Source organism: Neomonachus schauinslandi, chromosome 9 (assembly GCF_002201575.2).
Source record: "Neomonachus schauinslandi chromosome 9, ASM220157v2, whole genome shotgun sequence".
Lineage (NCBI taxonomy): Eukaryota > Metazoa > Chordata > Mammalia > Carnivora > Phocidae > Neomonachus > Neomonachus schauinslandi.
The window spans coordinates 117,626,297-117,636,498 of NC_058411.1; the positions used below are offsets into that span (position 1 = coordinate 117,626,297).

At 32.1% G+C, this 10,202-nt stretch overlaps 1 pseudogene; it reads left to right on the top strand.

Moving 5' to 3' along the window:
• Positions 1-1,757: 1,757 nt before the first annotated feature.
• On the top strand, positions 1,758-1,870 carry LOC123325794 (annotated as a pseudogene).
• Positions 1,871-10,202: the final 8,332 nt, after the last annotated feature.

Here is a 10,202-nt window from a genome sequence, read left to right on the forward strand (position 1 = left end):
ATAATATAGATATAGATATTAGGGTTTTTGATTAATTTTAGATCTTCTAAATCCTAAAGTTTCAACTTTTTAATCTGGCTGTGTCTGAGTTGTGTCAATGTCTTATTAGTTCCTAGAGATTCTACTAGAATCTCTTTAACTTTCTACTTTTAAAAGTTTCTTCTTTATTTGGTGGATAGATAATAGTAATTTTTAGGTATTCATGGGCAAATGTAATCTTTTTATAAAATGCCCTTCTTTTGCCCTTCTTTCATTTAATACTTTTGTCATTAGATTGTATATCTCTTCTGAAATGAAGATCACAATTCCTACATTTCTTTAAATTAATAGACTTTATTTTTTATAGCAGTTTTAGGCTTACACAATTGAGCAGAAAGTATCCCCAGATACCCTTTCTCCCTGTCAACATGGTTTTTCCTATTATTAACATATTTCCTTAGGGTGATACATTTGTTACCATTGATGAACCAATATTGGTACATTATTATTAACTAAGGGCCATAGTTTACATCTGGGTGAACTCTTTGAGTTATACCTTTTATGAGTTATGACAAATGTATAATGCTATGTACCCCCATTTCAGTAACATACAGAATAGTTCCACTGCCCTAAAAATCTTCTGTGCTCCACCTATTTATTCCTTCCTCTTCCCAACCCCTAGCAAACAGTGCTCTTTTTACTGTCATTATAGTTCTGCCCTTTCCAGAATGTCTTATGATTGAAATTCACACAGCATATAGCCATTTTATTTTATTTTATTTATTTTTTTTATAGATTTTTATTTATTTTTTGACAGAGAGAGAGAGACAGCGAGAGAGGGAACACAAGCAGGGGGAGTGGGAGAGGGAGAAGCAGGCTCCCCGCTGAGCAAGGAGCCCGATGTGGGACTCAATCCCAGGACTCCGGGATCGTGACCTGAGCTGAAGGCAGACGCTAAACAGCTGAGCCACCCAGGCGCCCCAGCATATAGCCATTTTAGACAGACCTCTTTCACTTATGCAGTGTGCTTTCAATATGTAAATTCAAATAATTTTATTCTATGATCATTTCCTTGACTTATAGTCTTTTATTGAAATATAATGGACATACAATATTGTATTAGTTTCAGGTGTACAATATAGTGATTTAACAATTCTATACATTACTTAGTACTCAGCATGATAGTCATCACTGTTACCATACATTATTATAATATTATTGACTATATTCCTAATGCTGTACTTTTCATTTCTGTGACTTATTTATTTTATTATAATCTTAGATATTTGCCTAGTTTCAATGCTTTAGTGTTTTTATCAGAGAAGTTCCATATTCCATATGTTGAACTCTCTTGTATGTCTTCCATCTGTATTCCTTTTTCTCATGCCCTTTTTATCTTTTCTCCATTTGTATTTGATAGTTTTACCCTTCCCTTTTTTGTTTTCTCTTTCTCTTACAGTGTTTACCATGATATTCATCACCATTAAGGTTTTTTTTTTTCATTTTAAATACTTTTGAAATATTAAACTAGAGTTTTTGTCTTTAGTTTTGGTTTTCCCAGGAGACCATGAGAAGAGGATTCAGGTGAAATAGTTTATTTGAAATATGGAGGAAACACATGGGGGGATGATGGAAGTAACTGAGGCAAAGGAAGGAAAGACAGGCAATTGAGTACATTATCAATAATGTTACCTTTCTGGGTAACTAGAGCATAGTCTTCCTGGAGAACTTCAGACACTAAAGCAAAGATGCTGTCCAGAATGATTGGGCATTTGAGCATGCTTACTTCGGCATCACCTATACTAAAAATTGGAATGATACAGAGAAGTTTAGGGTGGCCCCTGCACAAGGATGGCTTGCAAATTTGTGATGCACTCCTTAAAGGGTGTTTGAACTAGGTATTTTAAAATTTCCATTATTGATTGAGGTTTGCTCCAGGAGAGCTTTCATTCTAAGGCACTTCTCCAACTCTGGAAGTAGAGAAGCCGAACTCTAGCAGCCAGAAAATGTCCTTGGCAATGACATGGAAATGCTGAAAGTGGGGCAGGTAGATGCCAAAGATGGTGGAGAAGGGGCACTCACAGTGTCACCTTTTTCATCACATTTTTACATTTCACATTTTATATTTCTTTTTGTCACTTTTTTTCTGGCAGGTTTTATTATTTGGTGGCATGCTATTATGTTAATATAGATATGTTCCCAAGTCCTTGCTTTGTTTTATTAGAAGAACCTTATGTGGAAGCAGCAATGATTCAGGGTAGCTCTCAAGTTCATGGCTCAAGGCACACTCTTGCACCCAGAATTTCTCTATTTCTTCTGGGGTCTGTTTTGGTAAGATTATTTTCTTCAAGAAATTGTAAATTAAATAAATAAAAGTATATCTCAATTTTTGCAGAATTAGAACAAAGATTTTTATGATAACATCTTATTTTTTAAATTTCTTCAATATCTGTAGTGATACTTCATATTTTATTTCTAAATATTGACTGTGTGTGATATATTTTTATTCTTACTGAAATCTCACCAAGAGTTTCATCATTTTTTATTTGTCTTTTCAAATAATAAACTTTGGCCTTGCTAATAATTATCTTTATTATATGTTTGTTTTCTATTTATTTGATCTCTGCTATAATCCCTCATTATTTTTATCTTCTACTTTTTCAAATTGGATTTTTTCTCTACATTCATGGAATGTACATTTAGTTAATAATTTTTCAGTCTTTTTTTCTTTTCAAATGTAAGTATTTGTGGTAACTTTTCTCCTAATAATTTTTAGCTGTATCCCACAATTTGATATATAGATTTTTAGAGTTTGCTTCAAATTTTTCAAAATCCTTATATTTTCTCTGATCCATGAGTTAATTTTCAAGAAAATCTTTTGTCATTGATTTCTAAATTAATTGTATTTTATTTAAGAAACATGCTTTATATTATTTCATTCCTTTGAAATTTATTGAGCTAGGCTTTAAGACAACATTACATTTGTAAATATTTTACATAGTCTTGCAAAAACATGTATTCTGTATTCATTGGGTGAATTAATGTCTTATATAAGGTCAGTTTTTTTAATAGTACTGCTCAAATTTTCTTCAACTTCACTGTTATTTTGTCTGTTTTGTTTGTTTGTTTTTACAAATAAATGTTTCAAAGAGTCTTTTTTAGTGAATTGGACACTTTTTCATTCTATAGTATCCATTTGATCCCAAGTAATGATATTGCCTTAAAGTTTATTAAAGTCTTACCAATTTTGTTAAAGTATAGCTATATCACTTTCCCTTTGGGGTACCATTTCAGATATATTTTTCCTTATTATTTTTCATCTTTTTTTTATTATGTTCAGTTAGCCAGCATATAGTACATCATTAGTTCTTGATGTAGTGTTCAGTGATTCATTAGTTGTGTATCTTTCTATTAAGATGACTCAGACATGAAATTGTCTTTTTTGAGTAAAAATATTCAATATTGTAAAAAAAAATCTAATAAATCTGAGAATCACTGTCTTTTAAGTGGATTTTTTTAGTCTAGCCATATTTAATGAAATTCTTAATATTTAAATTTAAGCCATACGAAATTGCCATTTTTATATAGTCACATTAAAGATATCCTCACTAGTATTATTTTGGGTGCTTTTTCCAGAGAAATAAGGCAAGCAAAGAAAGAAAGGACAAAAGTATCATTATTTTCAAGTACTATAATACATACATAGAAACCTGAGCAGATATTAGAAATTATTTTTAACAGTTTACAAAGATGCTTAGCTGCTTACTTAATATATGTTCCAATGGAAGCCTTTTAAATCATCAAGAAGAATATAAAAATACAAAAATAATGTCCTTTCACATTAGACAATCAATTAACAAAATACCTTAGGGTAAATGTAAGTACTCTGTAGCACCTTACTGAAGATAATCACAAAATATCATTGAATGATGACATTTATTGAAATGTCATTGAATGAGAAGACTTGAAAAAAAGAGAGAATAGATACATCTGGATGGAAAAACACATTGAAACTATGTCAATTTTCATAGGTCTTATTTACTATGTCTAAATAGATTAGCAAACACTAAATTATAGTGTTATAGTTCTGTATAACACTTCTGCTTTCATCTACAAGGTATGGGACATACTCTGCAATAAGTTGCCACATATATTAGGCAACACACTAGTTAAAAAGGAGAGGAAGTTCTGCTTTTAATTTTGTGGACTTGCAAACCCTTTCTGAAGCACTGACATTGGAACTTTCATATATGTGACTGTTTGTATACTTTGCTATGATTTTTGGCATTTATTTTAACAGAACATAAGAAGAAAGATGAAGGAAAAAAAATGCTCACAGCCATACAGAGAAAAATGTTCTTTTTGGAGAATGAATTAAACTTGCAAAATTTCACTTTCTGTTGGTATTAATTTATATTCAGGGGACAGAAATATATTATTTAATATTAGTTTTAGCTCTCCTAGATTATTATGCCTAAAAGTTTCTCTACTATTTTCTTTATATGTCATCCCATAATCAATCTCTCATCCATGTACAGTCCAGTGTGATATGTTATTTATTTCGTTTTTTTTTTAATATTTATTTATTTATTTGAGAGAGAGAATTAGAGCACAAGTGGGAGGAGGGGCAAAGGGGGAGGGAGAGGGAGAGAGAATCTTCAGCGGACTCCCCGGTGAGCACAGAGCCCAATGTGGGCCTTGGTCCCAGGACCCTAATATCATGACCTGAGTAGAAATCAAGAGACAGAAGCCCAACTGACTAAGCCACTCAGGTCCCCCAGTGTGATATTTTAAAGCTAAACAAAAAGAAATCACACCAATCCCTATGTGATTGCTATCATTCCCTATGACTTCCCTTTACAGTTAGAATAAAATGAAAATATAAATGCAACCCCCATGAGCCTACATGATCTAGCCACTCTCTTTCTCTCCTTCCTCAACAGCTATCCTTTTCCATCTCAACCACCATTATCCCATAACTGAAAGATTCAGTGATAGTGAATGAGGCACAGGAACCATGTCTTGGGTCTTCCCATGAAGTAATGATGGAATCTCTTAGAGCCATCCCGTGGCCCTGAGGAGAACTGGCCTGAAGATGGCTTGAACACCACAGTTGACAGACGGAAAGATGCGAGAACTGTCAACAAGCCAAACCTGGAGAAACACTTGCTCCAGTATTCTTGTTATGTAAAATAGTAATTCCTTATTGTATAAGCCAAAAAAGCTTACCTAAGACAGTTGGGCATCAGAAAACATTCATCAAAGGGGGATAATTGGATAAAATAAAATAGATGTAAACTTTTGAGTTATGGAACCATAGAAAAAGCAACTATCTAGACTGAGAAAGTGAAATGGCAAAGGCACCAATTGTCTGATGGATACAGAAGAGATTCCAGACTCACAGGAAGCAAAAATAACAGAGGCAAGAATGAGAACTGGGACAGAAACTGGGAGATTTGTTGAAATAAGTATATGAAAAAGCTAGCCCTACCTTTTTTTCTCCTATGCCCCATGCCCACAGCCAGACATTTTCATAGAAGCATAAACTAGGAGGATCTTTTGCTGAGGAAAATGAACAAATAGGCACCAATAGAAATCCGTTAAATTTTTGTTGAAAGAATGAATGAGCACTTCCTAAAACTTAACATATGCTGCACCATAATGCACAGTAACTGATAGAAGCAGCAGTCAAAAAAGTCAGGAAGAATATATCAGATTTGAAGAATGACCACATTCATATATATATATATAACACTGCATGTAACAATTCCAGAATATGGGGTGCCTGGGTGGCTCAGTTGGGTAAGCGTCTGCCTTTGGCTCAGGTCATGATCTCAGGGTCCTTGGATTGAGCCCTGCATTGGGCTTCCTGCTCAGTGGGGAGTCTGCTTTTCCCTCTCCCTCTGCCCCTCCCCCTGCTCATGGTCTCTCTCTCTCTCTCTTTCACTTTCTTTCTAATAAGTAAATAAAATCTTAAAAAAAATAATTCTAGAATATACACTATTTTTAGGTATACATAGAACATTTACTAAAATTAAATATAATGGGAGCTAAGGAAGGTATTAATACATTTAGAAGAATTAAAACTACATCTTACATTTTTTTACCTCAGTGAAATTAAATTTAGATTATCAACAATCCTCTCCTACCTTCCCTCTGCTCACAAATGACTAGAATGTAGTTACCCATTTGGGAATTAAGACAGTGCTTTTAAATAATGCATGAGGGAAATAAAAAATAACAATGGAAAATTTTAAAATATGAACCAAATGATAATATAAATAAAAGATATCAAATTTACGATATGTAACTGAAGCTATGCTGATAGAGACTAGATCATCTAAAATGCATTAAAAAACAAGAAAAGTTAAAGATCAATAATCAAATCAGGGAATTTCTGCTTCCAGTCAAGAAAGAGTTTTAAAGACTGGATTTAACCTCTTATCTGAAACAAAGGAAAATCAGACAGAAAAGTATAAAACAATGACTTTTAAGACACTGAAATTAGATAATAAAGGAAGTAATTGCTGAGAGATAGAAAATACATGGGGCGGGGGGGGCGCCTGGGTGGCTCACTCAGTTAAGTCTCCCCCTTTGGCTCAAGTCATGATCCCAGGGCCCTGGGAAGGGGATCCAGCCCTGCATTGGGGAGCCTGCTTTTCCCTCTCCCTCTGTTGCTCCCCTGGCTTGTGCTCTCTTGCTTTCTCTGTAAATAAATAAATAAAATCTTAAAAAAAAAAGAAAAAACAAGAAAAAAAAACCACACGGGGTAAGCTTATAATTGCTCCTACTGTCAATGCCTTGACAGAGTTGTTAAGAGAACTAGGAAAATTTATTTTTTATTTTTTATTTTTTTATTATTATGTTCAATTAGCCAACATATAGTACATCATTAGTTTTTGATAGTGTTCAACGATTCATCAGTTGCATATAACACCCAGTGTTTTGAGTTGAGGAGATGGAGCCCAAAATCTGGAGAGACCAAAGCAGAGAAATTAGCAATATAGAATCTATAGATATTAAAGGATAGTAAAAACATATTAAGAACAACTTCATGCCAATGAACTTGGCATTTTAAATTCCTTTAAAGACATACAAGGCTAAACCAGGATAAAATGGAGAATGTGAATAGCCTTGTCTATACTGAAGAAAAAGAGTTTGTAGTTAAAAATCTTCTCCCCTCAACAAACAAACAAACAAACAAACAAACAAGCACTCCAGGTTCAGAGCTTCACTTGTGTATTTTACCAATAACTTTAAAAAAAATACAAATTCTACACAAAATCTTTCAAACATTGAGGAGCAGGGAATGTTTCCCAAATCATTCTATAAAGTCAACTTTACCATGATATTGAAAACCAGAAAATGGCATTACAAAGTAAGAAAACTATAAACCAATATTCCTCATTAATATAGATACAAATGTCCTAAACTAAATTTTAGAAGATTATATTTAGCAATATATATAAAGAGGGTAATACATCATTGTCAAGTACAGTTTATAACAGAAATGCAAGGTTGTTTTATTATTCTAAATAAGGGATCAGCAAATTATTTCTTTTAAAGGCCAGCTAATAAATATTTTAGGTTATGGCTATATAGTCTTTGTCACAACTGTTCAATTCTTCCACTGTAGCATGAAAATAGCAAATACAATACATAAATGGAGGGCATGGCTGTGTCCCTAAAATAAAAAAAAAAAAATTCACAAAAACAGGCAGCAGGACCTTGGGCTATAGTTTGCTGACCACTGTTCTAAATCATTCAATTTAAATCATCATATTAACAAATAAAAAGAGAAAAACAATATGATGAACTCAATAGATGGAGAAAAAGCACTTGAACAAAATTTACATCCATTCCTACTAAAAATTTCAACAAAACAAAAATAATTAGAGGGAATTTCCTTTCCTGAAAAAGGACATCTACCAAAAAGCTACAGAGCTCACATCACAATAGTGAAAGACTGAATGTTTGACTCCTCAAATTAGGATAAATTCAAGCCTACCTACTCTTACCACTTCTGTTAAACATTATAATGAAGATTCTAATCACTTACAATAAGGCTAAAAAATGAAATTCAAATTCATCAAATTTGAAAGGAAGAAGTATAATCATCATTATAGATACAGGATTATTTATATGGGATAATGTGATCCTCAAAAATCTACTAGATATCTTAAGAGAGTTTAATGAGATTGAAGGATATATGAATATAAAAAAAATCTTTTTGTTTCTACTGATAACGACTGATTAAAATTGAGATATAAAATAAAACTCAACTTTTAAATAGTATCAAAACCTATGAATTCAGACAAATTTGACAAAATATGTAAAACAATATACACTGAAAACCACAAATATTGTTGATAGAAATCTTAGAGGAACTAAATAAATGGGTCAGAAGACTCCTAAAATTGATCTTAGAATGAAAGCAATCACAATGAAAATCTCCTCATGTTCTTTGTAGAAATTGACAAAGTAATACTAAATTTCCTATGGAATGTAAAGCCAATAATTTTGAAAAATAAGATCAAAGGTGGAAGACTAATATTACTTGATTTCAAGACTCATAAAACTTTAATAATCAAAACAATGTGGTATTTGTGAGGAGACAGAAAATTACATCAAAGTAATAGAACAGAAAGTCTGTAAATAGATACATGCATACATGGAAAAATGAATTTTTTTTTGACAAATAATTCTTAATGAAAGCACAAGGCAACTGATTTCTGTGCATTGATTTTGTATCCTGCCACATTGCTGAATTGCTGTATGGGTTCTAGTAACTTGGGGGTGGAGTTTTGGGTTTTCCAAATAAAATATCATATCGTCTGCGAAGAGGGAGAATTTGACTTCTTTGCCTATTTGAATGCCTTTTATTTCTTTTTGTTGTCCAATGGCTGAGGCTAGGACTTCTAGTATTGTGTTGAACAATAATGGTGGTATTAAGGAGGGCACTCGTTGTGATGAGCACTGGGTGTTATACACAACTATTGAGCCATTGAACACTATATCAAAAACTAATGATGTACTATATGTTGGCTAACTGAACATAATAAAAAAAAATTTTAAAAATAAAAGTGCCTGTAGAGCAATAGCTCTGAAATTTTATGCCCTAAGATTCTTTTTCTACTGCAGTTTTCACTTTTGAAATATTATTACAAACAACCTCTTGGTAAATAAACTTTATTAACAAATAAAAAGAAAAGAAAACACAAAGGCAAATCAGTAGAGAAAGGATTATCTTTTCAAAAATATTGCAGAACAATTAGATATCTAAGTGTAGAAACAAATAAACTTCTATCTTTATGCTATATATGAAAATTAACTAAGAATGAATCACAGATTTAAATATGAAACCTAAAACTCTATAGCTTCCACAAGAAAACATAGGAGAAAGCTTTTATACTGACCTTGGGGGAGTCCAAGGTATCTCTGATATGACAGTAACATCATGGTCCATAATAGAAAAAAAATTTGATGAATGGATTTCATACAAACAAAAGCTTCTCTCTGAAAGACATTTTTAAGAAAATTAAAAGAGAATCCTCAGAATTGGAGAAAATATTTTCAAAGAATGTATTTTATTAAAAACTTACAAGAAAAATATATAAAGACCTTTTAAAACTCAATAATGAGAAACCAGTCAAAATAATTGGCAAAATCTTTAAACAGGTACTTCACCAAAGAATGTAAACACATGAAAAGATGTTCAAAATTACAGCTTATTTAAAGAAATAAAAATTAAAACCACAATGAGATACCACTACACACTTTTTAGAATAGTTTGCATTAAAAAGACTCGTGTGTTAGTGAGATTGTGGAAGAAATGGAGCTCTCATTTATTACTGTTAGGAATGTAAAATCATACAATCACTTTATTACACAGTATGCCAATTTCTTATACACTTAAGTGTACTTCTTGCCATATTATCCATGCTTGAGAAGAAAACAAAACAAAAAAATCACTATTTCTATTCAACACTCACCTGGAAGTTATGACTACAGCAATAAGGTGAAGGGAAAAAATATAAGGACTATAAAGGAAGAATTAACATGATCATGTACATAAAAAAAGCCAAAAAAAATAATGGAGAGGGAGATTACTAAAATTAATAAGGTAATTTAGCAACCTGGATAGCAGTTCAGTATAGAAAAGTAAGTTGTAATGATTATATACCAACAACTGAAAAAAAATAAAATTTAAAAAAGAAACCCCT